This window comes from Mesoplodon mirus, assembly GCF_964341445.2.
Source record: "Mesoplodon mirus genome assembly, chromosome: 3".
Classification (NCBI taxonomy): domain Eukaryota; kingdom Metazoa; phylum Chordata; class Mammalia; order Artiodactyla; family Ziphiidae; genus Mesoplodon; species Mesoplodon mirus.
Window position 1 is genome coordinate 108,317,861 of NC_138978.1, and position 27,925 is coordinate 108,345,785.

At 41.5% G+C, this 27,925-nt stretch overlaps 1 long non-coding RNA gene across 1 annotated transcript in view; it reads left to right on the forward strand.

The window, feature by feature from the left end:
* Nucleotides 1-15,175: 15,175 nt before the first annotated feature.
* Nucleotides 15,176-27,925, forward strand: part of LOC309801120 — a 92,694-nt gene continuing 79,944 nt past the window's right edge. Inside the window, exon 1 of the long non-coding RNA XR_014293531.1 lies at nt 15,176-15,273. This is a non-coding gene — a long non-coding RNA (uncharacterized lncRNA). The remainder of the gene's footprint in view (nt 15,274-27,925) is intronic.

Here is a 27,925-nt window from a genome sequence, read left to right on the forward strand (position 1 = left end):
TCCACCTTATAAATATGTCACCTGGATTGCGGGTCTCCTGAGGTAGTTGTGGGAAGGGAAATTAGGGTTGGAGGAGGCATACTGGCTTGTAGCCTGGAGGTGACATGTGTCACTTCTGCTCTCAGCCCATTGGCCAGAACTAGTCATATGGCCCTGATCTAACTGTAGTCAAGGTTAGAAAGGCTGGAAAACCTAGAGGAGTACATGCAATACTTGGTGTTTTGCACACCAATAACTGGAAACAAAAAGAAGATCCCTCACCACTGATCATATACAAAGGAGCAGGAAGAAAGATGGCCTTGCACTTCTTAGTGGTAATACTGGAAACTAGAATACAGTGGAGTAATGCTTTCAAAAATTTCAAAGTTAGTGATTTATAACTTAGAATTCTATACCTAGCCAAACTATCAATCAAGGGTCAGTGTAGAATAAAGCCATTTCAGACAACAATGTATCAAATAATTTACTTTCCATGTACCCCTTCTCTGGAAGCTGCCGGATAGATAATGTGCTCCATTAAATTGAGAGAGAATCAAGAGGAAGAAAAAAGATACAAGGCACAGGAGATCCAATGCAGGAAAGAGGTGAAGAGAGTTCTTAGGACTACTATGGAGGGAGATCCCATGATGTGAGCTGGGCACCTGGCACACAAGGAGAACAGAAGCAGGTGAGACGATTCCAGGGGAGGCTTCTTCAAGAAGATGTAATCAACAGACTACCTGGACTATCTGAATATATTGAGAAAAAATTTAAACAGTTGGCAATGAATTTGTTGAATTAATCATAGTTACTTAGGAGATAAAGAAAATGGAAAAAAGATAATTATTAAATACAGAGAAAACAAAAAGTTGTGTGGGGAAGGAGTTTAACTATAGCTTAGTACAAAACTCAGCTGTGAATTCCAGAATAGTCACCATCATGTTTCCCAAATACTGATCTAGTTAAAATTGTGCTGTAAGTATATTGGGAGAATGAAATGGTGGGAAGAATACATGGAGGAGAATGAGGTGGGAAGGAGGAAAGAGAGCCAAATTTCACCTTCTATTGTGTGAAAGTAATTGATAATTCCTAAAACAAACAAACAAACAACAGTAGCAAGCATGTTATTAAGAGGTAGGAAGTCAATACCAAGAGAATCATCCAGAGGAATTGCAAGTGGTTGCCTGTGGGAAGAAAGAAATGGGACAAGGAGGCAGAGGACCACTGTTTTGACTTAATAAACTTGATTGATCTAGTTGACTCTAAATTATGTGCTTTTATAACTTTGCTAAAAGTAAAGAGATAATAAAAGAAAAACCAAGCTCTAGACTGATGGATATAGCATGATACAATTTTTATAAATGCCCCCACACTGTATAGGAACATACAGATTTGCATGAATGACTTGAGAAAGACTGGGATAGTCACCAAAGTGGAAACTCTTATCTCTGGGGAGGTGAGCCTGACATTTGAGGCTTATGTATAGTGTTTAATGGAGAATTCGGCCTTATTTTCATAAAAATGTATTTATGTGTTATCTATGAAATTAAGTGTAAATAACTAATAAAAAGCAAAAAAGTATTTTAGATCTGGAATGTAATGGCCTAATTAAGAAGTCATTTTTTAACTTAACCTCACTTTCGCACAGCTGATGGTAGAAATATCAACAGGGAGAGTCAAGCTGAGAAAAGGGGCAACCATGAGAGTTACAAGAGTGGCACCAAGGTGGGGACAATGCAGGAGACTTTCATTTAATCTCACTGTATGTAACTGTGTGACACTTATCCAGTCCAAGGCCCCAGAGAGATCTGCACATTTTCTACCCCTCCATCCCCTATTCACTATCCATTCAATATCCATCTTCATTCATTATCCATTTACTATCCATTCAATATCCATCTTCATTCATTATCCATTCACCAACCACTTGCCATCTATCCATCTTGCTCCATGATACATTAAACCATCCATTTACCATCACTCATCACCTACCACCCATCCACTGTCTCTCCACCGTCTACCCATCCACCATTCACCTGCTATGAATCCATTTTCGAAGATGTAGCTATCTGTCATTTACCCATCATCCACCCATTTATCACCTAATCATCATCTATCCATCCAGAATCCATCCATTCATTCTATCCACCATCCACCTTCTATCTACACTTCCACAGTACACAACCCATTATCCATCCACCTAGCAACCATCCATTTATTTACCATCTATTCCCATTCATGCACCATCCAGCCATCATTTACTTGTCCACCATTTTCAATTACAAAGTCCATTCAAGGTGGAAGCTATTGTTACTATCCTCAAATTCTAGCCAGTGAGAGAAAGCTGAGATACAGGGTGTAGGTGAGGGACCTGCCTGGCATCAGACACTGAATCAGGAAGAGTGCCGAGTTGCCCAGGAGTTTACTTCCTTGTTACAGCTTCTCCCTGCTGAATACTCAGGCAAAGGGACCTGGGTTTAATAATGAACTCCCTACTTACGGTCATGTGAGGTTGGCAACTTCTCTGAGCTTCAGCAACTTCACTTAAAATGGTAATAATGCATGTAAAATCCTTAGTGACTATGTATTATATGCCTGGCACATAGTAAGCACTCAGTAAATGTTGATAGTAGTTATTATCAATAATAATTGGAAAGTTAACCTTTTATCTACCCTTCCTCAGGAATCAAATGGAATGTTCCAGGCCTAAATAGATATGCTTAGGGTTATCTGTTGTTTGGGTTATTCATACTACTGTACAATTGACTGATCATAAGGATTAAAAAACTAATTATCTTTGCAAGTTCAATGTAGCATTAAACTTTTATTTCAATATATTTCAGGCATACCAAAAATAGAAATAATATAAGAGACACCTGTGTACCCTCTAGCTCCCTGAAAAGGTAAAGCATTTCAGGTTAAATGAAAACTCCTGAGCATCTCTTCTGGCAAACTCTTGAGTGTGCCTTCCAGTTCCTCTCCCTTTCTCCCCAAAGAGAACTGTTTTTCCAAATTTAGCATATCATTCCCATGCATAATTTCTTGCCTTTATTACAAAGATATGTATCCATAATTTATTATTGCTTTGCATATTTTACAACTTTATATGAATAATGCTGCTAATCTAGCCTTCAATTTGCTTTTTTCACTTACTTATCTATAGTGATAAATGCAGTTCTAGTTCATCCCCTTTCACTGCTCTATAGAATTCTCACATTTATACCACAGTCTAGTGATGTGCTCATATGCTGATGGTCATTTATGATGTTTCCATATTGTTGCCATTACCCACACTTCATAGATTGGAATCTGAGGCTCAGAGAGGTGTACTTACCTGTGTGCTTCATTACCGCATAAACCTGAGGGCAGACTGCCTTTGGATTGCTGCGTCTAGGAACTCTCTGGTACTTTCACGAAGCTCAGTCTATATGTGTTGAATAATGGAATGAAGTTTCTTCAGAGCAGCACAGTGTCAGGTACAGTCCCAGGATGCAGATCCCCCTTTCCACTGTGCCCTGGTGCCTGACAGACATTCCCTGAGGCCAGGGAGGCTTGTCCAGGTTCAAGCACAGTATGCAGAAAGGTGGTAAGGGAGGAATTCTGGAGGGAGGAATTCCTTTCCTTCCTGCATGTGACTGGGTCAGGACCTCTGTCATTCACAGGACTGCCCAGACAGGACAGGCAGTACGGCTGGCTTCTTGACAGGAAGTTGGTAAAGCAAGGGGACTGTGAGAAGGATCTGCTTTACCAGGAGGCAGTTCACATGACTCTTGACCTTGGTTTACTTCCTGCCGATTCCTGCCCACTTGCTGCCACCAGGAGACGCCCACTGTCTGGCCTAACTTGACTTTTTCCTAAAGAGTGCAGGGATGCTTCTCTCCATTCAGGCGCAAGCTCCAGGGAGGTTATCCTTTCCAACAAATTCAGAGTAGAAGCTGGTACAAGTGCTTCCAGGCACAGCCATATCTGTGACATGTCAAGGCTTAATTTATTCACCCAGAATTAAGACCCACTTGAGCTGGCCAGTTAACCGTCTCTGCTTGTCCAGTCCTGCTGTGCCGCTGGCCTTCATGAGGTAGCCCTGCCCCCAACTCCTGTGCAGAGACCTGGGTGGTTCACAGCAGGCCAGTGCCCCGTGGCCTCTTCGTGACACACCATGCTGGGCTGGTGTCCTCTGTGGAAACCTCTTGAGTGCAGATGGCCCCTTTATGACAGAAACATGACAAGAACATTCCCCAAGGATGCGGTTTGCTGTGGTAGTCATCTACAGATTTTCCCACCAGGATCCTGGAGCAGGTCCAGTGCAGAGTTGCCACTGTCCTGAGAAGGGAACAGATGACCATGGAATTAAGTAATAGCCCTTCCCCCTTCTCTCTCCAACCCTTTGATTTCAGAGGCTCTGCTCTTGTTGTTAGTGGTCAGGAGTCCTGCACCTCCTCTGTGAACTAGGAACACATGGGAATGAGAGGTTTTCTGGGCTCTGAAAAGCAGCAACAAATAGCCCACAAAACCACTATCTGCAGCTTGAGCAACCCTTGCTACAAACCTCCCTGGAGGACAGCCAGGAAAACAATCAAGTCAGCCCCCAAAATAGGTTCCTTGTAGGCACTTTCTTAAGGAAAAAAAAAAGAGAGAGAGAGAGAGAGAGAGAGAGAGAGAGAGAGAGAGAGAGAGAAAGGGAGGGAGAGAGAGAAAACTAAAATAATGTTCAGAAGTAGTAATAATATTTGTAGAATGCATTTTTTTTTTACTGTCACTCACTTGGTTTAAGTCTAATTATGTGTGAAAAAATATGTTATCAGCTGACAAATAGCATGGCTGTCAAGAAATTCATCACCATTTTTTTCCAGAAGCAGCCAAGTTTAGGTTCAAGTGAGGACTCTGTAGAGTGTAGATTTTGCCTTTACCAACACTGTCAACAAAAAGATCTGTGAGGTGTGGAGAAGATTCCTTTTGAGAATGATCCCCATATTTTTCTTTGCCTTTTTCTAGAAGGCCTTACAGATTGAATAGAGTAGACAGCCATTTACTGAAAGAGGCCTCCATTGTGCTAGATACCCTACTAGGCACTTCTGCAAATGTTGGCTCCTTTGATCCTCAGAACAACTCCTCTTGGTAGGTATCACCACTAACTCTATTTGACAGACAAACACAATGAAGATTGGAGGTGGGGAAGTGACTCTCTCAGTTAGTGGCAGATGATTCTGGTCTTATGAGGCTGAGTTAGTGTTCTTTACTCTCCTTACAACTACTCATTCATTTTATCATTTGACAACTTAATGAAAAGAGTCAATAACAGATTACACTGACTCACATCCATGTCCTGCCAAATTAGACTTGTGCCCTGCAAACCTGAACTCGATCAAAATTCTGGACTCATTTCCAGCTGTCTACTCAACACCTCCATTGGATATCTGATAGTCTTCTCCAACTTGATGAGATCAAAATAGATCTTTTGAGTTTTACCACAAAATCTGCTACTTCCATAATCTTTCCCATTTCTGTAAATTGTCCCAGCATCTAGCCATTAACCAAAGTCAAGATCTCATCCATTGGAAATCCTATTGAAAAATACCACAAAATCAGTCCACTTCTTTCTTCTCTGCTGCTACCCTAATCCTTCTATCTCTCACCAAGATTACTGCAGTAGTCTCTTTGCTACTATTTTTATTACTCTTGCCCTCAAACCCCTTCTCCATTTTCCATACACAAATCAGATATGCAGCTCTCTACTCAAAGCTGTTCAATGGCTTTTCGATTAAAATTCAACCTCCTACAAGGGTTCCTTACCTGACCCTCAATTCACATCAGTCTCCCATCACGCGTGAAGCTCCAGCTACTCTGGTGTTCTCTCTGTTTCTTAAACACGCCTCAGGGCGTCTATATCTCCCTTTTGCCCCTGATTTTTACCTATCTGTCTCCTGCTTGTCATTCAGATCTCAACTTAAATGTCACTTCCTCAGAGAGGTCTTACCTGACCACCCAACTTGAAGAGACCACTCAGTCATTTTCTGTTACATCACGCTTTCTTCATTTCTTTTTATAGTATGTGTTGCTATCTGGTTATTTTCATATATTTATATATTTACCTGCCACCATAGAATGTAGGTATGGACTGGTCTTTCTTGTTTATCTCTGACACCCAGAATAGTTGTTTTCAACATCTAGAATAATGTCTGGCACATAATAGGCACATCATATACATTTGTTGCTTGAATGAATGAATGCTTTTGTGAGTAGCAGCAAAGGATGGTTTCTGCAGGAAGATCTTTCTTTGTGTTCTCTAGGACCCGGTCCTCAAAGGTAGAGGTGTATACTGTTTTGTGTTATTCATGTCCAGATAAAAATATGACAATTCCAGAGATCAGTGCAGCATCCAAGAACATGAACCTAATCAGTGGTAGAATTACAACTAGACTAAAGTTCTCTTTTCATGAGACTCCTATCATCCTTCTAATCTCACTCTGCCTCTACAATTCCATGGGCTTGCTTTGTGAATAGTGAAGTCCTCTTCACCTTCATCAAATATAGGTATTTATTTATTTATTTATTCTTAACTCAGTTTATTTAATTTACCACGCATTCATCAAAAATATATACTCAGTGTTAAATATTTGCAAACACTTTGCTATGACGGTGGAAGAGGGTCTTTATTTATGGCCTGAGCTTTCTGAGAAAAAAAAGTCACTGATTGTAGCTTCTAGGAGGTTTCTGGCCAATCAGAAGAAACACTTGACCAAAGAGGTGAGTCAGCCCCAATAAGACTGGGAGTTGACCTATGGGGAAAATGCTCAAAGACCCCACTGCCCCACAATATCCTTTTCTTTTCTTTTCTTTTCTTTTCTTTTTTGTTACAAACAAACTCTTTAATCAATATCCTAAAAATATACATTCATTTTGGAATACTATACCTCACAGGCCATTGAATATGAAGTGGAATGTTTTGAATGTTTTCTCTTTTTTTAATTTTTTAATTTAAGTTTATTTACTTTTTTATACAGTAGGTTCTTATTAGTCATCAATTTTATACACATCAGTGTATACATGTCAATCCCAATCACCCAGTTCATCATACCACCATCCCCAAACCCCCGCGGCTTCCCCCCTTGGTGTCCATATGTTTGTTCTCTACATCTGTGTCTCAACTTCTGCCCTGCAAACCGGTTCATCTGTACCATTTTTCTAGGTTCCTCATACATGCATTAATATACGATATTTGTTTTTCTCTTTCTGACTTACTTCACTCTGTATGACAGTCTCTAGATCCATCCACGTCTCAACAAATGACCCAATTTCTTTCCTTTTTATGGCTGAGTAATATTCCATTGTATATATGTACCACATCTTCCTTATCCATTCATCTGTCAATGGGCATTTAGGTTGCTTCCATGACCTGGCTATTGTAAATAGTGCTGCAGTGAACATTGGGGTGCATGTGTCTTTTTGAATTATGGCTTTCTCTGGGTATATGCACAGTAGTGGGATTTCTGGGTCATATGGTAATTCTATTTTTAGTTTTTTAAGGAAGCTCCATACTGTTCTCCATAGTGGCTGTATCAATTTACATTCCCACCAACAGTGCAAGAGGGTTCCCTTTTCTCCACACCCTCTCCAGCATTTGTTGTTTGTAGATTTTCTGATGATGTCCATTCTAACTGCTGTGAGGTGATACCTCATGCAGTTTTGATTTGTGTTTCTCTAATAATTAGTGATGTTGAGTAGCTTTTCATGTGCTTCTTGGCCATCTGTATGTCTTCTTTGGAGAAATGTCTATTTAGGTCTTCTGCCCATTTTTGGATTGGGTTCTTTGTTTCTTTAGTATTGAGCTGCATGAGCTGTTTATATATTTTGGAGATTAATCCTTTGTCCATTGATTCATTTGAAAATATTTTCTCCTATTCTGACAGTTGTCTTTTCGTCTTGTTTATGGTTTCCTTTGCTGTGCAAAAGCTTTGAAGTTTCATTAGGTCCGATTTGATTATTTTTGTTTTTATTTCCATTGCTCTATGAGGTGGATCAAAAAAGATCTTGCTGTGATTTATGTCAAAGAGTTTTCTTCCTATGTTTTCCTCTAATAGTTTTATAGTGTCCAGTCTTACATTTAGGTTTCTAATCCATTTTGAGTTTATTTTTGTCTTTGGTGTTAGGGAGTGTTCCAATTTCATTCTTTTACAGGTAGCTGACCAGTTTTCCCAGCACCACTTATTGAAGAGACTGTCTTTTCTCCATTGTATATCCTTGCCTCCTTTGTCATAGATTAGTTGACCATAGGTGTGTGGGTTTATCTCTGGGCTTTCTATCTTGTTCCATTGATCTATGTTTCTGTTTTTGTGCCAGTACCATATTGTCTTGATTACTGTAGCTTTGTAGTATAGTCTGAAGTCACGGAGTCTGATTCCTCCAGCTCTGTTTTTTCCCCTCAAGACTGCTTTGGCTATTCGGGATCTTTTGTGTCTCCATACAAATTTTAAGATTTTTTGTTCTAGTTCCATAAAAAATGCCATTGGTAATTTGATAGGGATTGCATTGAATCTGTAGATTGCTTTGGGTAGTATAGTCATTTTCACAATATTGATTCATCCAATCCAAGAACATGGCATATCTCTCCATTTGCTGGTATGATCTTTAATTTCTTTCATCAGTGTCTTATAGTTTCCTGCATACAGGTCTTTTGTCTCCCTAGGTAGGTTTATTGCTAGGTATTTTATTCTTTTTGTTGCAGTGGTAAATGGGAGTGTTTCCTTAATTTCTCTTTCAGATTTTTCATCATTAGTGTATAGGAATGCAAGAGATTTCTGTGCATTAATTTTGTATCCTGCAACTTTACCAAATTCATTTATTAACTCTAGTAGTTTTATGGTGGCATTTTTAGGATTCTCTCTATATAGTATCATGTCATCTGCAAACAGTGACAGTTTTACCTCTGCTTTTCCAATTTGTATTCCTTTTATTTCTTTTTCTTCTCTGATTGCCATGGCTAGGACTTCCAAAACTATAGTGAATAATAGTGGTGCCAGTGGACATCCTTTTCTTGTTCCTGATCTTAGAGGAAATGTTTTCAGTTTTTCACCATTGAGAATGATGTTTGCTGTGGATTTGTCATTTATGGCCTTTATTATGTTGAGGTAGGTTCCCTCCATTCCCACTTTCTGGAGAGTTTTTATCATAAATAGGTGTTGAATTTTGTCAACAGCTTTTTCTTCATCTATTGAGATGATCATATGGTTTTTATTCTTCAATTTGTTAATATGGTGTATCAAATTGATTGATTTGCATATATTGAAGAATCCTGGCATCCCTGGGATAAATTCCACTTGATCATGGCGTATGATCCTTTTAATGTGTTGTTGGATTCTGTTTGCTAGTATTTTGTTGAGGATTTTTGCATCTATCTTCATCAGTGATATCGGTCTGTAATTTTCTTTTTTTGTAGTATCTTTGTCTGGTTTTGGTATCAGGGTGATGGTGGCCTCATAGACTGAGTTTGGCAGTGTTCCTTCCTCCTCAATTTTTTGGAGGAGTTTGAGAAGGATGGGTGTTAGCTCTTCTCTAAATGTTTGATAGAAGTCACCCGTGAAGCCATCTGGTCCTGGACCTTTGTTTGCTGGAAGATTTTAAATCAAAGTTTCAATATCATTATTTGTGATTGGTCTGTTCATATTTTCTATTTCTTCCTGGTTCAGCCTTGGAAGGTTATACCTTTCTAAGAATTTGTCCATTTCTTCCAGGTTGTCCATTTTATTGGCATAGAGTTGCTTGTAGTAGTCTCTTAGGATGCTTTGTATTTCTGTGGTGTCTGTTGTAACTTCTCCTTTTTCATTTCTAATTTTATTGATTTGAGTCCTCTCCCTCTGTTTCTTGATGAGTCTGGCTAATGGTTTATCAGTTTTGTTTATCTTCTCAAAAAGCCAGCTTTGGGCTTCCCTGGTGGCGCAATGGTTGAGAGTCTGTCTGCTGATGCAGGGGACACGGGTTCGTGCCCCGGTCCGGGAAAATCCCACATGCCACAGAACGGCTAGGCCCGTGAACCATGGCCACTGAGCCTGCGCGTCTGGAGCCTGTGCTCCACAGTGGGAGAGGCCACACAGTGAGAGGCCCATGTACCGCAAAAAAAAAAAAAAAAAAAAATCAAATAGCTTTTACTTTTATTGATCTTTGCTATTGTTTTCTTTGTTTCTATTTCATTTATTTCTGCTTTGATCTTTATGATTTCTTTCCTTCTGCTAAATTTGGGTTTTGTTTGTTCTTCTTTCTCTAGTTCCTTTAGGTGTAAGGTTAGATTGTTTATTTGAGATTTTTCTTGTTTCTTGAGGTAGGCTTGTATAGCTATAAACTTCCCTCTTAGAACTGCTTTTGCTGCATCCCATAGGTTTTGGATCATCGTGTTTTCATTGTCATTTGTCTCTAGGTATTTTTTGATTTCCTCCTTGATTTCTTCAGTGATCTCTTGGTTATTTAGTAACGTATTGCTTATACTCCATGTGTTTGTGTTTTTTATGTTTTTTTCCTTTTGATTCATTTCTAATCTTATAGCATTGTAGTCAGAAAAGATGCTTGATATGATTTCAATTTTCTTAAATTTAATGAGGCTTGATTTGTGACCCAAGATGTGATCTATCCTGTAGAATGTTCCGCGCCCACTTGAGAAGAAAGTGTAATCTGCTGTTTTTCGATGGATTGTCCTATAAATATCAAATCTATCTGGTCTGTTGTGTCATTTAAAGCTTCTGTTTCCTTATTTATTTTCATTTTGGATGACCTGTCCGTTGGTGTCAGTGAGGTGTTAAAGTCCCCCACTCTTAATGTGTTACTGTCGATTTCCTGTTTTATAGCCGTTAGCAGTTGCCTTATGTATTGAGGTGCTCCTTTCTCTATCTCTTGTCCTTCTGGCACTCCATAATGCGAATGTTGTTGCGTTTAATGTTGTCCCAGAGGTCTCTTAGGCTGTCTTCAATTCTTTTCATTCTTTTTTCTTTGATCTGCAGCAGTGAATTCCACCATTCTGTCTTCAAGGTCACTTATCCATTCTTCTGCTTCAGTTATTCTGCTATTGATTCCTTCTAGGGTAGTTTTCATTTCAGTTAATTGTATTGTTCATCTCTGTTTGTTTTTTCTTTAATTCTTCTAGGTCTTTGTTAAACATTTCTTGCATCTTCTTGATCTTTGCCTCCCTTCTTTTTCCAAGGTCCTGGATCATCTTCACTATCATTATTCTGAATTCTTTTTCTGGAAGGTTGCGTACCTCCATTTCATTTAATTGTTTTTCGGGGTTTTATCTTGTTCCTTATTCTGGTACATAGCCCTCTGCCCTTTCATCTTTTGTATCTTTCTGTGAATGTGGTTTTTGTTTCACAGGCTGCAGGATTGTGGTTCTTCTTGCTTCTGCTGTCTGCCCTCTTCCCACAATATCTTCTTCACTGTAATTATCCCCTGCAGTTATGTGGGTACCACTGTGTATATATCCCTGCGGGACTCACAGCATGGGCCTCCACCCCCACGGATCCGCAGCTTGACAACCTGGGGTCTAGTTGTAACTCTACAGTTTTTTACAGATTAAGGCAAGTGGAATATCCCGGGGAAGACCTACAATGGAGCTGAAGTGGACTCTGACCTTTTTAGTCACCTGTTTAGTACTTTGCCCCAGTGTCCTGCCCTCCCCCCATCTTATACACCCTGAAAAAATAAACTGAACAATATATTTTGAGCAAATGTCACATAAGCGAGGCCTTTGCTGACTATCTTAATCAGATTTGTAGCCTGGCTCCCCACCCTGGCCCTCCCCATCCTCTGTGCCCAATCCACTTTACTCCATAACATTTATTATTCTCTAACATAATAGAGACTATACTTCTTTCCTTATTGAAGCCTCCCACTAGTAGAATATAAGCTTCTCCATGAGAATAGAGAATCTTTGTTTGTCTCACTGCTGTATCCCTAGCACCTTTAAGAGTGTCTGGACCTTAGAGGTGCTTGGTAACTGTTTGTTGATGGAGTGAATGAATCAATTAATCAGAAACTTTGACATGTGCAGTATTTTTTGACCCAGAATCTATATTTCTAGGAATCTGTTTTTCACATACTGGCTTGAATGAATGGAAAATGTATGAACTAAGAGGGTTCATTTCCTCATTATTTATAAGCATGAAAAAATGGGAAACAGTCCTTTAATAATAAGGGAGTATTTAAATAAATTGTGTTATTAAACCACTAAAATTCACATCTTAGAAGAATATTTAATAACAAGGGAATATGTTAAGGATGTTTTGTTAATTTAAAATAGTATTATTATAATTTGATTGTAAGTGTAACATGACTATGTATATATGCATTGAAAAAATGGTGGAAAGGTAACAGCATCTGTGGGAGACAGGATTATCTGTGGTTATTTGTGGCACAAAGGATTACAAATTACTTTAATTTTGCTTTTTTGTGTTTTCCTCTGTGTTTAAATTTTCTAGGGAAAGAGCAGGAGGCTGGTGGTGATGGTGGGATGTCTCCCTGGAGCCTGGGGATTTTTAAGAAATGGCCTCCTAATTATCTCCTGGTAACCAGGCCCTCAGAGTGACTCTGGGTTAGGTCATGTGACTTGCTTTGGCCAGTGGGAGTTTAGACCTCACTCACATGTCTGAGGTGTCAGTTGGGATGGCTGGAATGGCTGGAATTGTTGGAGCTTCTTTTCACATAGCCTCTCATCCTCCAGGAGACCAGCCCAGGTTTGTCTGCATGACAGAGGAAGAGTTTCTTTCAGCAATAGAACCCCAGTGCACGAGTGAGGTCATTTTAGACCTTCACTGTCCTATACAGTGGCTGTTGAGCAGTTGAAATGTGGCTAGTATGAATTGAGATGTGCTGTAAGTTTAAAATGCACACTGGATTTTGAAGACTTGTATAAAAGAATATAAACTATTTCATTAATAATTTTTATATTAATTACATATTGAAATAATAATACTTTGGTTATATTGGGTTAACTTAAAATATATAATTAAAATGAACTTCACCTGTGTAAGTCTTTAAAATGTGGCTCCTAGAAAATTTCAAATTACAGACATGATTTATATTATATTTCTGTTGGGCAGAAATATAATATCCTAGACCATCTAGCCACAGACAAGCCATCCCAGATCAGAAGAACCACCTAGCTGACCCACAGAAATGGAGCAAATAAAATGGTTGTTGCTTTAAATTACTAAATTTTGCCATGTAGCAAAGCCCATTTGTTGCCAGAAGCATACTGTGATTTACAAATCCTACCAACTCAGCTCCTTGACCTTTACAGGAATGAGCCAGACTCCCAGAGAAGTTTGGAAAGGAAGCAGGATATGATGGAGGACAATGACCAGTGACCTGGTGCTGGAAACAGGAACATAGGTGAGAAGGTTGCAGGGTGTGGAGGGGGTGAGGATGTTGAGAGACCTTCACCTTCTAAGAGTCCCAGTCTGGAAGGCCACCTCCTCAGCCTGCAGCCCTGGAGGGCCGGGGCTTGGGAATTCCTAGGGAAGCCCTTACCCGCCTTTCCTACTGCCACTCTCCTTTCCTATGTGCTCTGTGTGTGCTCTGCTGTCCAATCCCAAGAACTCTGTGGGAAAAACACTACATCAACAACAACAAGATAATAAAGGGCATGTCAGTGAGAGAACAGGAGGGAGAGGAAAGGGTGATTTTGGCAGTAATACCCTATCATCTAGGGCCTCTGTGCTTCCCTCAACTCCCTCCTCCCTGAGCCAAATGTGATTGGACATCAGAGCTAGAGGAAGCCTTAGGGATCATCCAACCTAGCCCCTTTCTGTTACATATGAGGAAACTAAGGCCCAAAGATGTTAAATGACCTGCCTAGGGTCACACCAGAAATTAGTGGTGGTCAGATCTAGAATTCAGTTTTCAGACTCTCAGTCCAGTGCTCTTTCTTCTGCTTCCCATGATACCAACTCATTGGGTATCAGTCATGCTACATTCATCCTGGGCTTTTGGAGGCTCATTCATGCCTAAGAGCAGCGTGAGTGCAAGGGTTTCTCTTTGCATGAGCACCATTTCTCTCTCTGAACTCATCCCTCCTCTACCTCTCAGACTCTCTGCTACTGAACTTTTGCTCTAAGATGTGAGAGGTTCAGAGTGCATTCACTTGGGGGCCTGTCTCCTCCCTGTGGTGCTGTCCTTGCATGGAGTCACACTCATGTTCCCACTCACCTTCTGCTGGATGCTGACTGAACAGAGTTATGGGCTCTGGAGTGATTGCTGCTCTGGTCTTTGTGTAGCCGGCACACAGAGGCGGATCCTGAAGCATAGGGGCAAGAATTGAGAGCTTTGCCAGAATCTCTTGGGTGGTAGGATACAGGAGTGGGATGGGTTGGAAATAATGGGGAGGAGGGTGAGGAAATCCCAGAGGCACCACTTCTCTCCCAGTGGGTGCCCAAACCATGAGGTTGGCTGCCATAACCCTTGCATCTCCTCTGCTTCTAGACCATTGTTCCACCATATTCTGAGTATAGCACTTCTTTGGAAGGCCAACCCTCTCCTCCTGCCTCATTTACTGCTTTGCTGTTTTCATCATTTGACATCTGGTGGACAATCTTAGCTGTTCTCCATGATTTGAGCACAGGTTGGTATGTGCTTATTATCCCAGGGACTTTGGCATCCAGGTGGAGACATCTCTGCCCTCCCAGCTCCATTCCTTGATGGAGTCAGTTCCAATGACCTTTATCTCTGTTCTCTTTAGTTGCTTATCAACCATATCTTGGGACTGATTGCTGCATGGTGGCTGAACTCAGAATTGCTTATCTTCAAGATTTCAAAATCTCTGACCCCCAACCTCCTGTACGTTGTCTCCTCACCCTGCTGCTTCTGTGAAGTATTCTCCCAACTCTCCTCTAGTTCTGACTTGCTCCCCTGCTGGGATGAAGGCACTCAGTTCTTCCTTATAGTAGCTTGCCATCCTTTCTCAGAACAGAAGAACACTTACCTGGAAGGCTGCTTGTTGTTGGCGAAGCAGCATGCAAAGAGACATTGAAACCAATAACCCCAAAAGAATCTGGATTAAAAAAAAATTTTGTTTTGGTGTCTGGAACCTTGTTACCATGATGATTTTCTGAAAAGATTTTCTACTTTTCACCCAGATATTTAAAGTCAGGAAGATGCATCCAGTATTGTGGTACTACAAAGCTGCTTACTCTCTCAGGAGGCAAATAATGAGAACGTGGCCCAATCCAGAGAAATCAGCCATGGCAGATGATGGCCATCAGAGGTCTAAGGAACTGGTCTTTGGGTTATTTCTGGTCCACATGGCAAGCGTTCAGGGTGAGTGTCTTAGTCTGTTCTGGTTGCAATAACAAAATAGCACTGGGACTGGGAAGCTTATACACAATAGAAATTCATTTTCACAGTTCTGGAGGATGGAAGTCCAAGATCAGGGTGCCAGCATGGTCGAGTTCTGGTGAAGGCCCTCTTCCAGATTGCAGACTGCTGACTTTTTGCTTTGCCTTCACATGGTGGAAGGTTCAAGTGTTGTCTCTGGGGTCTCCTGACCTAATCACCTCCCATTCATCTTGCGGGATAGGATTTCAATGTATGAATCTTGGGTGGGGACACAGACGTTCAGACCACAGCTGTGAGGAGGAGCAGAAAAGCTGCATGAGGTGATGTGAAAGTTGAAAAGAGAGAAGTGTGATGATATCCAGGAACCATCTAAGGAAAAAACTCTTGCAAGGCAGATCGAGAATTTTAAAACAACACTCTCCCACCCAACCGCCCCATGACATCTGTTAACACAAGAGGCAGAGCTATTTCCTGGAAAGGCTCCTTGTGTTTACAAGGGTGAGACCCTCTTGATGTTTTTGCAACTTTAATTAAAGTTGAGCTGAGGGATGGATTTATATCCACAGCGGTTCCCATGGGGGAACACACGGGCTGGTTGTATACAATGCTGCACAGTCAAATGAAAAGAGAAAAAGTCAATCAATTATCCAGATGTTTTGGAATTGTACATAACTGTAGTCACAATGGGGATTTGATCCTTGATAATAACGTATTATTCTTCCATAATGGTGAGAAAAATGTTCTTGAAAGGAAGACGTGAGTGTTTTCCTGATACTCTTTTATTCTTCCTTCTCCTTTCTGAGTTTATACTTAACAGCATCAAGCACAACAGAACATGGAGACTGAGGACAGAAAACAGAAAAAAACACAGGACATGGCCCCCTCTCCAAATTGCTGTGGGTGCTCCAGGTTGGGGCAGAAGAGCCTTGGGGTGGAGGGGAAGGTGGGAAACAGTACTTCGGCAGAGTCTTGCTATTCTGGGATGTGCAGACCACAGCATAGTAGATGTGTGCTCAGAAAGCATTAATGGCATTCAACATAAGAGTTTCTCATATAGTTCTTTAACCTTTCTCTAAAGGCAGAAATTTCACCATTAGAAATCTAGCCCTTTGACTTAAAAAAAAAGGTTCTCAGACATTAGTGTGTATAAGAATCATTCTAGAAATGAATTAAATTATAGATTTCTAGTCCCCACTCTCAGATTCAGATTCAGTAGGTCTGGGCTGGTGCCCAGGAATCTGCACTATGAACAAGTACCCCCAGTGGTTCTAGCATGTCTCTGCCTTGTGAAACAATTAAGACATTGCCTACTTTAGCTGTTCTTTTTCAAAAGGAGACACACAGGCTGAAAGAGCTACCATCCAGCCACAGCATGGGAACAAGGTTCCAGAACATTAGGATCTAGTCCCAACCCTCATCCTTCCAGTGCTGTGACTTTGGTCCAGACATTTAAACTCTAAGGATCTCAATTTCCTCTTCCATAAAATGGAGATGAAAATTTCTGTCCTATCTAACCAATGGGCCTATCTAACCAATGGGCCAATGTAAGAAACATTATCAAGTGAAATGATTTAATGTAAAAGCCTTGAAGACTGTTCAGTGCTTTGAACAGTATTTTATTCCATACATTTGTAAAGTGTTGTTATTGTTATTTTCCATTATCATCCATTAACACATCTGTTTGAATGAGTTTGAGAGATTAAGTGATGGGGGAAGGGATGAACTTGGAGCTCAGGCAACTGCAGGACGGGGGTGGGTGGGCAGGCCACTGTCCCATGCCCAAGACTGCCAGGAAGCCTCAGGAGGGTATCAAGGTGGTGAGGGAAGCAAGCAAAGCGTGTGTGCTTGTTGGGGGTGGGAGAAGTGTTGAGTGTTGGAGAAAAACTTAATTTTACAGTTTTGTTTCAAGTTTCAGCTTATTGGGCACTAATAACATGCCTGGAGGGACTTCTGTGTTTTTTATCCTCAATAAAGACACAGACCTACTAGAGAATGGACTTGACGACACGGGGAGGGGGAAGGGTAAGCTGGGACGAAGTGAGAGAGTGGCATGGACATATATACACTACCAAATGTAAAATAGATAGCTAGTGGGAAGCAGCCACATAGCACAGGGAGATCAGCTCGGTGTTTTGTGACCACCTAGAGGGGTGGCATAGGGAGGGTGGGAGGGAGGGAGATGCAAGAGGGAAGAGATATGGGAACATATGTATATGTATAGCTGATTCACTTTGTTATAAAGCAGAAACTTACACACCATTGTAAAGCAATTATACTCCAATAAAGATGTTTAAAAAAGATAAAAAACAAACAAACAAAAACAACCTTGAGAGTCACAAATAGGAAAGTATAGGAGGATAGTTTTTCATGGAAAAATAAAGAAAAGGAACATTATGGAAATTGTATGGGAAAAGAATCAACTTCGACCTAAAACTTAAAGAATGTATTCAAACCAGCCACGGATGGTCCCTCACCTTCTGGGTATTCTCTCTCTCTTTTTGGACAGCAAGAATGGCCAGCTATCTTCATACACCCCAGGCTGGTTCAAAATAGCCACTTCCCTTGGGAATTCAAGCCAAAAAAGAACGCTGCCGTCCAGGAACAAGAACGGAGCTATGTGTGTGTGCACATTTGTCTCCCACAAATGTGGATGGCGACGTCTCCATCTTCCCTGCTGTTTGTGATTAGCAGCTTTGGGAACAGGGCATTGTGCTTGTCCTTTCTTAGCACAGAACATTAGAGACTCCATTCTCAAGGGAAGGAGAAAGTACAAGGTAGAGGGGGGAATAGAGCCAGTTGCACGAGGAGCCCTCTCCCCCTAGAGGTCAGAATGCATCCACCTCCGGATGCAGTAGACTGCATCTTGACTGGTTAGACTGCACTCTGAGTGGAGACCGTGCTGCTCAGCTCAGCACCCCGATTGGAGTTTGTGCGGTCACTTATCATGGCTCCATGGGTCAGTGAAGGGCATCCATCGCTGAGGGTAGAAGTGCCAAGCTGTTTAAAAATCAGTGGGGAAAGTGAGACAGGAAATAAAGAGCAACGCATCTCCCATTTAAAATTTTGCAGAGCAGGGAAACAGATGGAGATTGGATTATTAGCTCGGATTTGGGCTGGGAACAGCGGAGTCTGAAATGCTGAAGGGATGTGGTCCAAACTGCCTGCAGAACAAAAGGCCAGGGAGGCCTCCTGTGGTCAGGAGGAGTCGCCTGGAGGCCTGGGCTGACAGGCTGGATGGAACCCTGCTTTACTAGTGAGGCCCGAGTGAAAAGTCTCTGGTCCATCCGGAGCTCGGAGAACGGAAGTCGCCATGCAGATGTGGAGCTGTTTTCTCATCCCTAACACATCCCAGATTTGTGCTGCTGAGGGTCAGGTCCGGTTGTGTGAAATTCCCGCTGTTTTCCCTTTTCTAAAAGAGCCACAGGATGAGATGTCAGACCTGCTTCTTTAAGCAGGATGGTAAAATGTGTCACAATGCAGTTGACCCTAGGGGAACAGTGAGGAGGATAATCTCTAGCTCTGGAAAAATCCCCAAATCACATGTAATTAGCTTTGGAATGTGTGTGTGTGTGCGCGTGCTTGGGTGCGTGCATGTGTGTGTGTGTGTGTGTGTGTGTGTGTGTGTGTGTGTGTGTAGAGTGAGCGGGGATGGGGGAGGGAAGGAGAATAACAGGTTTAACTGTATTATGCTTGCTTTAGCTGATATTAAAATGCAGAAGCATTCCCTGGATCCTCACTGACTAACGTTAGGTGCTAGGATACCCTGCGCCATTTTTGGACATGGGGGGATGTCACCCTGTGATGGCAAATGAGGTGGAAAATTTGTAAAATAACGAAGTTACCCATGGGTAATGAATGAAGTGTTTACTGCACTTGAGGATTCTTTAAAAATCGAACATAATGTAAACTCGTGGTTAAGCTTCTGTCCCTCTTAGTTCTCTGGGTGCTCTAGGAAGGAGAAGGTCTTTCTTCTACATGTAAAGTACCTTCTTAACACCTCCCCCCCCACACACATGATAAGCCCTGTCCTGGAGGTGGCTGATGATTAGAATGATTAATTTATGGATATATTCCTGGGAAGGGAACCTTCCAGAAGCAAAAGCTCAGATGGACTTCTGAGAACTTTGGCAAAAGTCCCCACAGGAGTATGTATTTTATGAGCCCTGATTTAATAACAGGGCTGTCACACCCCCTGGGACTGCATGCTTGCTACTTGCTACCTAGAATAAGACATATTTTGCGGTGCTGCAATTTTGCTGGACTCATGAAGGGGAAAAAGCCTCTTGTTTTTACACTGTTTACTTTTTACACTGTTTTGCACTGTGCTAACTTTATCGCTTCTGGGTTGAGTGTGGGATTGAATTCTCTGGCCTTTTAAAATGGTCTGTACCTTGCTTACGTGGGCTGTCTTTAATGTAGTTCCATGCCCCCCACTTTCTTATTTTTATCTTTTTTATATTTTACCTGAAGTCTCAGGGTAAGCTGAAGTCTCCCCTAAACTTTCTTGCAGTCCAGTCGTTCAACCTAGCCACCCGCCTACCCACTGGGCTGGTTGTATTTATGGAGGATCTGCTTTACGTTCTCTGTGGGCAAAGGCAGACACAAAGTACAACCTATAGGCTCTGTTCCCCTAGAGATTATAATCTCGTGAAGAGGATGATACATTTTGTAGACATACAAATAATTGCTTTTTCATAAATGGCCATGATGTGCTGTAGTCCGAGGTGGAAGGTTAATAAATTCTGGATTTCCCCAGAACATGAGTGAGTTTTCCCTCTCAGGTAGGAATTTTACATAGTAGACTGATATAGTTACCATACCTTCTGGATGTTCCACAGCCAACAGCATATAGATTTGGGTGAGTTTTAAAGACTTGGCCCTGGTATGAGCACCTTGAGTTGAAGTCCCCAGGAGTCTAGTGATATTGGGAAGGTCATTAGACTTTCCAGAGTCCCCTGATGGAATTCTTTCTCTCCTAATCGTGGAGTGGAAGGTGGCACACCAAAGATCTGAATCGTTACTCCATCATTTATATTTAAATGATTCTAGCCTTACTGATCTATAAAATGAGTACAATACCACCTACTTGCAGGGTTGCTGTGAGGGTTTGAGTTAGTGAATGTAACTGTCCAAATACATGGCTCATAGTAGAGCCTCAGTTGGTAGCAACTATTACAACTATTATTCAGTCCTAGACTTTTGAGACAGGTAAATTCTCTGCAACTGGTCACGGAAATTAGCTAGAGAAGGTGATGGGGAATTGCTGCAGTAGAAATAAATGAACGGTACCAGTTTATCACCTAATAGCTCTGGGACTGAGAAAAATACATAAGCTCTCTAAGTCTCAACCTCTCATCTATGTTACCTGCCTCATAGGTTTGTTGGAAGGATTGAAACAGCAATCCTGAAAATGTTTCCACTTTAAATGTAAAACCTCCAGACATGATTTGACTCAAATTTGTGCCGGTAGGTATGTTCCTTAGCAAAGCTGAGGGAATCTCAGGTGTGCTTTCATAGTTCTGAAAGCAGTTCCTGGGCTAGGAAGGAAATGGTTTTTGCAATTCTTTTTTTTTTTCTTTTTTTTTTTTTGCTGTATGCGGGCCTCTCACTGTTGTGGCCTCTCCCGTTGCGGAGCACAGGCTCCGGATGCGCAGGCCCAGCGGCCATGGCTCACGGGCCTAGCCGCTCCGCGGCATATGGGATCCTCCCAGACCGGGGCACGAACCCGTATCCCCTGCATCGGCAGGCGGACTCTCAACCACTGCGCCACCAGGGAGGCCCTCTTTTTTTTTCTTTTTTTTTTAAAGGAAGTTTCTCTCCCCACAGAGATTCTACAAGTCAGTACCAGTTTATTTGTTTATTTTTTAAAATTAATTTATTTTATTTTGGCTGCGTTGGTTCTTCATTGCTGCGTGCGGGCTTTCTCTAGTTGCAGGGAGCAGGGGCTACTCTTTGTTGCAGTGAGCGGGCCTCTCATTGCAGTGGCCTCTCTTGTTGCAGAGCACGGGCTCTAGGTGCACGGTCTTCAGTAGTTGTGGCACGTGGGTTCAGTATTTGTGGCTCGTGGGCTCTAGAGCACAGGCTCAGTAGTTGTGGCGCATGGGCTTAGTTGCTTCGTGGAATGTGGGATCTTCCCAGACCGGGGCTCGAACCCATGTCCCCTGCATTGGCAGGCGGATTCTTAACCACTGCACCACCAGGGAAATCCTTGCAATTCTTTCTTATATAAATAGGAAATTTGAGACTTAGAAAAGTTGTGACACGCCCAAGACTGTGTCAAATCCAAATAGGAACTTGGTTCTCCGATCTGGCAGTTTCTGTCAGACAACTTTAAAAGCAGGAGACGGCCGAGTGTAACTGCAGGGCTGCTTCCCACCCTCTCCACTCCCAGTTTTCATGAGTGAGATTAGTAGAGCATGCAACCCCACTCTGGTGAGAATTTGTCAAAGCCTTTCTTGTCCTGGAAAGTTTACAGTAAATAGAGTTTCAAGTAATCACAGGGATTGATTTTAGTATCAGGTACTGTAAAGAAAGTACTCTTAAGTCTCTTCTAAAAATAAAATTCTTCCAAGGAGATGTTTGGCCTGTGGCTAATGTGTTTGAAATATGTTTTCTATAAAACTCAACCTCATTAATCTACTTGCAAATCCAGAAAGACAGCTTTTATTGCACACATCAGGGCTTGTTCCAAACTTTCCCCATTCACAGCGGGGGATGAAGAGAAATGAACTGCAGGCTCAAGGTGCCTTTATCTTGTTTTCCCCCCAGTAGTTCAGCAACTAGTGTCAAGTCCAGCCTCAGCTCTGGAAGTCAGCACTCAAGACCCAGGCACCAACAGGGAGGCCATTTTCTTTCCCCTTGTCTTAACACTTCCTACCCTCTATGCCATAGGTGGAGCTTGGAAGGGGCTGAAAGCTGTCACCCTCTTACCAACCAGGTAGAGTCCTTCCTCTCCAAGAAAGGCTTTTGCCTCTCTCTGGGTCCTGGCTATCTCCATGGCTCCTGAAGAGTCAGCCTGTGATGTTTCAACTATTCATTCATCAGAACTGTCAAACCTTGTGAATCTCTTTTCCTTTCCTCTGGCTGGCACAGTCTGAAATACTCGTCCTCCACAAGTTTTGAAATCACTGAAGAAAGGGAACAATGCGAAAACTCAATTCCAACTAACACTTTAATTTACTGCTGTGTAACTGGGCGAGTTGCCATTTAGTAAACGGAGGTGACTGTCTTAAAAAGGAATGAAGTAGTCAGGTAAACTCAAGGATCAGGACCTGAGTGCTCACAGACCCCCCCTTTTTTTCTTAGTTTATGAGATTGCCGATCCAGGGGCAGAGGGGAGCATTCACAGGATGCAAGTCCCAGCTGCGTCCTTGGTGAACCAGGGTTGAATCCCACATTGGACAGACTTTGCCACCTTTCATCAGCTTTGCTCAGGACACTCTCCTTCAATATCATGCCTTGAACTGATGTAATTTCTTGTAATAAAAGGATTAAAATCTGTCCTTCTTGACCTACATATTCCACATGCCTATTAAGAGGGTTGTCTTAGGAGCAGCAGTTTTACGCTGGGAAATCTGAGCCTGGGTTGTGTGTCGGGGGAGCTTTATGAGGCATTCCACAATGTCTAGGTTTTAATTTTGCTTTTATTTCAATGTGACAAGATGTGTTGGACTGAGATGTCTTTGGGCTCTAGCCCTGGAATTTATGAATAGAGAATGCTACAGGGTTATGGCATGGGTGAGGCTGGAAGATGTCACCTGCACACAAGGGTTCAGCACAATAACATGTTAGAAGAATAACCTTGGAACAGTAAATACACATACACACACACACACATACACACACTCCTACATATACACATATGATATTTAGCAATGCCAGTGTCAAATCCTAGACACCCTCTGTTTGGCTCTCAGGTCTGCCTTTTCCTCTTAGTCTTGTGAAGGTTGGGGAGCAGCTTCATCGGTATTCTTCATGTCTCCCTCTCATGCACAGAAATATGAGAGGACAGGAGTCAGAAGCCAAGTTTCTGGGCCCCTCTCAGCCATTGTTCATTTCCACTTATTATTGGAAGTAATTCATCCCACTCTGTCCTCTCTCTAATCTGTCTCTGGAGCCTTCCCCTGAGCTGCCTCCAAGGTGGCAGGTGACAGGCTGGCCTGGCCAGGAACAAAGACAGTTATCCTTGGCTGCCACCTGTCTCCCTGAGTGCCTGCCCTGTCTTGTCACGCTCCCTCCACGTGTCTAATCAACACCACAAGCCCTCTGGGCAGGGGCTTTTTTTTTCCTTTTAAAAAATTCTACTCTCTTATGTGGTTAGATGGCTTATGTCTTATGTTTAACTTCTCCATACCTCCACTCTTCTTCATTCTTAAAAAATGCTGACAGAAAAATCTTTAAAATAAACACATTTGGTTGCTGTTAGATATACAGAAAAAAAAAAAAGGCAAAATGAAGCATGGGAGATGCCATGGTTTGAATGTTTGTGTACCTCGGAAATTCATATGTAGAATTCCTGACACTGCCCCCCACCTTCAGGCAGTATTAGTGCTGCCAAAATCTTGGCTCCCTGTACACGGATGCCGAAATGAGATACGGAGACAGAGTTTTGGAGGAGAAAGAAAGGGTGGCTTTATTCTTTGCCAGGCAAAGCGGGGAACACAGCACTAGGCGGGTCTCGAGGTCAGGGGTATGTGAAAAGGATCAACGCAGTAACAGTCTTGCATTCTTCTTTCTCCTGCGGAGTTTCAAAAGAGTGGGGTTGCTGACAAGATGAGGGTGTGTGCAGGGTCTCAGGTGGTCTCCTAATCTTGATGAGCTTCTCTGGTCCCTTTAATCTTGCCTCAGGTGGTTTCCTGGCTGCTGCTCCCTTGATTTGCAACTGTTTGAATCTGCTCTTTGGAACTCAGGGGAGGTCATGGAGGCTGGAGTCTTGCCTACAAGAAGTGGGGGGACAAAAAGACATCCAGGCCTGGGAGCCCCATAGGGCCCCGCTTGGTTTCATTCCTCCCTTTTCTTTGATACACCTCAATCTTGAGGAGAACAGATGTTGGACGAAAAAGGGAACAATCATTTTGGATGGAGATGTTAATCATAAACTCGGCAGAGGGACTTGGTTTTAGGGGGACTTGGTTTTAATCCCCATTTCGGTTTAATCTTTCTCGGAATGGAATGACGACCACTGTAACTACTTCTTGCTGAGATGGGGCATAGTCCTCCCTAAATTTGGGGGAATAGATACCAAATTAGAAATATTTGAGTTTCAAGTCCTGGATCCAAGTCTTATATGATTAAGATCTCAATCCCTTGTTCTGCCATTTTGGTGCAATAGACCCATTTAGAGATAAGAAGAGTGACAACTAGAACTGTAGTAGACAGAATAAATCTCATTTCCTTAGGAATTCAGGAGAATAGGTCTGAAGTCCAGTCTGGAACCAGCACTTCAGAGACAGTTGTTTCCAAACCGTTCCCTGTATGGTGAAAACCCATCAAGGCAATCCTGAAGACCCAGAAATAGGAAGCTGACCACATATCTAGCAGTTAGAATTATCGAAAGAATCAGTGTATGAATAAGGTATGAGAAAGGATAAGAAAACAGAACTTTCATTCAGCTTGTTGGAACAAATACTTAAAGTTTCTCAAAGGGTGAAATGGCTGCTTCTCAGGAGTCTGCTCGCTGGCTGTAGGCAGGCTTGGCTGGTCAGTCTCTGGTAATTTTCTTGCTGTGGTGTGATGTACCCACGGTTTTACTTCATCCAATTTTAGAGAAGAATGTTGTAGGATCCCTTCCATTTTTCTTCAAGCTGCTGCTCAGGTCATTGCTCTTTTTCATACTTTCAGTAGCACCCAGTCTCCTGCTTTGAGGGGATGCAAGGGAGCTTTTAGGCAAGGGGGAGACCTGTGGAACACAAACTCATGCATAGCGGTTAACAATTGAACATAGCAATTGTAAAGACCTTGTCCCATTTTAGATGACTTTTCCAGCATAGCTTGGTGAGAGTTTTCTTAATAATGTCCTTAAGAAGGGTTTTTGTCACTTCCAATGCTTTTTCTGGCTGTAAAGGCTTTTATTCAACCTTGATCCAGGCATAATCCTCTCAGATCTTCAGCCAAAATCTCATTGAAGAGGGTGGGGGAATTTTTAAAACCTTGTGGAGTCTGATATAGCTTAGAAAATTCAAGTTTGCAACAATACAGGAATGAATGCGTCTGAGATCACATCCACAGTGGTCACCTAGTTTTACCATAGTTATTCCATTTTGACTTTCAAATGCATTCCTCTCCTCAATATTAAAACAGATGTCACTATTAATGATTTCACTGCTTTTCTAGATACGGGAAAATGCAAGAATTTGGGTTCATAAAATCTTCTCCTGAAAGTATCTAACTATCTGAAGGCCTGTTCTGCCAGTTTTTCCCCAGAGCACAGAGTGCCTCATTCCTGATCTCCACCCTGAACTCCTTTCTGCGGGTGTTGAAGGTCAATGGCCACAGTGGCCAGTGACTTAATCCTTGCAGAGGCAGATGGCAAGTGCCAATTTTCAGTTGGCAGAGCCCCTTCAGGGTCATAAATTTGACCATAGTTTAGGGGCACATTTCATGACCATTTCATCCCAGGGTGCTAGGAATGCTTATTCCACAGTCTGGCGAAGATTTCACTGATAGGCCACTCAATGTGCTATTATTATTGGACTAAACCTCATTAATAGTGCCAAAAGTCTCCGGACCACCTGTCTCACTAATCTCTTATGGCCCAGGAAAATATTCCCTGTTGTTGCTTCTTCCCATATCTAGAGTTACACTATTAAAATCATCGATCTCATATGGAACTATACATCATCATTTTATCAAAGGCTCAGTCACACATTTGGTAATGCAAGAAACAACAATTTTGTAAAACAGACAATATAAAAAAACACAAATATATAGCTAGCAGATTAGTAAGATCATAAGTAAGAATATATGTCAAGAACTTCCATTAGGTGCAGCCCGGTATATCTGAGGTCATCTGACTTAGTCTGTTCTGTATCAACCCTTATCTTTAAGGGAAATGATACATTGGCACTGTCCATGAGGCACCCAGCCTAATATCCTAATGTTACTAGACTGATTATCCTTAGTACAATTTATTTGTTCTCAACATAGAGGAGCCTTTAAACTTAAATTAGCATAGTTTGGTGTTAACTACATAAATCCATCCCATAGTTGTGGGAGGTTTTATTCTTTGGCTGAAATTTTGCTTGTTGCCCTGATTGAGCCTGAGTAATAGAGGAAAATTAATATTTATGGCCAGAGTCGGAACAAGTATTATTAATTGTCTAGGTGAGGGGATCCCATCTAGTAATATCAAGAGTAGCCTGAACAGAACTGAACCTTCTTTCTTCTAAAATAAATTTCCTAAGGGCTATCCAATTAGAGCCTTGGAATGGAGAAATCCACCAAGGTAATCCAGAAGTACTAGACACAGGTAATTGGCCACAAACCCAACAATTGGACTGATTTTTTAAAACTAGCATAGGATCATGTCCATGATAGAAAAATATTCAATTTATATGCAAAAGTCCAAGAAGTCAAGAAAACATTATAAATGATCATACAAATCAGGTCCAGCATCTAGGGTAAGCTGTCTGCTTCTGATGTTGTCATCTTATCTTGGTATGAGTGTAGTTTCTCCTTTGTTTGAGCATTGTTTTAAGGTGAGTTTGAGGTCAGCAGTCTTCTCTAATAAGGGTCCTTCTGTCCACGTTGGAGATAGTCCTTTAAATTATGTCTTTTCCAGCATGCATAATCCCCTGGTTGCAGGTCGTGGGACATCTGATCTGTTAGTGAGTTAGCCTTCCTAATTTATCTGATAAAGCTGCTGGGAACCTAAGAGTTTCCAATCTCCAGTTCAACATTATGGTCTGAAAGTCAGAAACTTGTATTAATCCAAAAGTCCTTCCTCTAAGTCTTCTTGAAGAGGAAGCATTTTTGCAAAGGCATTAGAGTAAAACCATAAGTGTCTATAATGACAAAAGACTTAAGAAGGCATGTTTAACATCTGCTTACAATGAAATTGACAAAGTAACTTGGTTACTGCTGTGACATACAACACTTTAAGATAATAAATAGAATTATGACTGATAACATTTTACCAGGACATGTCAGATCTTTAGGAATTCCATATAATTTCTAGAATATCTATATTAGTAAACATTTACCATACCATATAACCTAAGAAGATTTATTACTCACTTGACAATACTTCCCATGTAATTTAACATACAAAATGAACCTTAGTTAAATATCTCTTTTTGGGATGTTTCAGGGGCCCTTTGAAGCATCCCAAAGTTAACTAGAGGTTGAAGAAACTTCATTATAATTTGATTTGGGAAGTTTTGTCAAAAGGAATATCAAAAGGGTTTAGAACACTCAGTCATATAGAATCACAGGTCACTGTGAAACAATGTTATTCACTCAGCCAAAGTAACAATAAAAGATTTCAAAGGCAATTACAGAACAGATCACTTAAAAGGTAAAGAAACTTGAAATCTGTTATCGTAGGCAGTTCAACATTTTAAGAAATCTTGTCCTCTTAAGAGAGAGAAAAACCAAATTCAAGTTTTGCACGTGCTTACTTTTAAAATTCATTTAC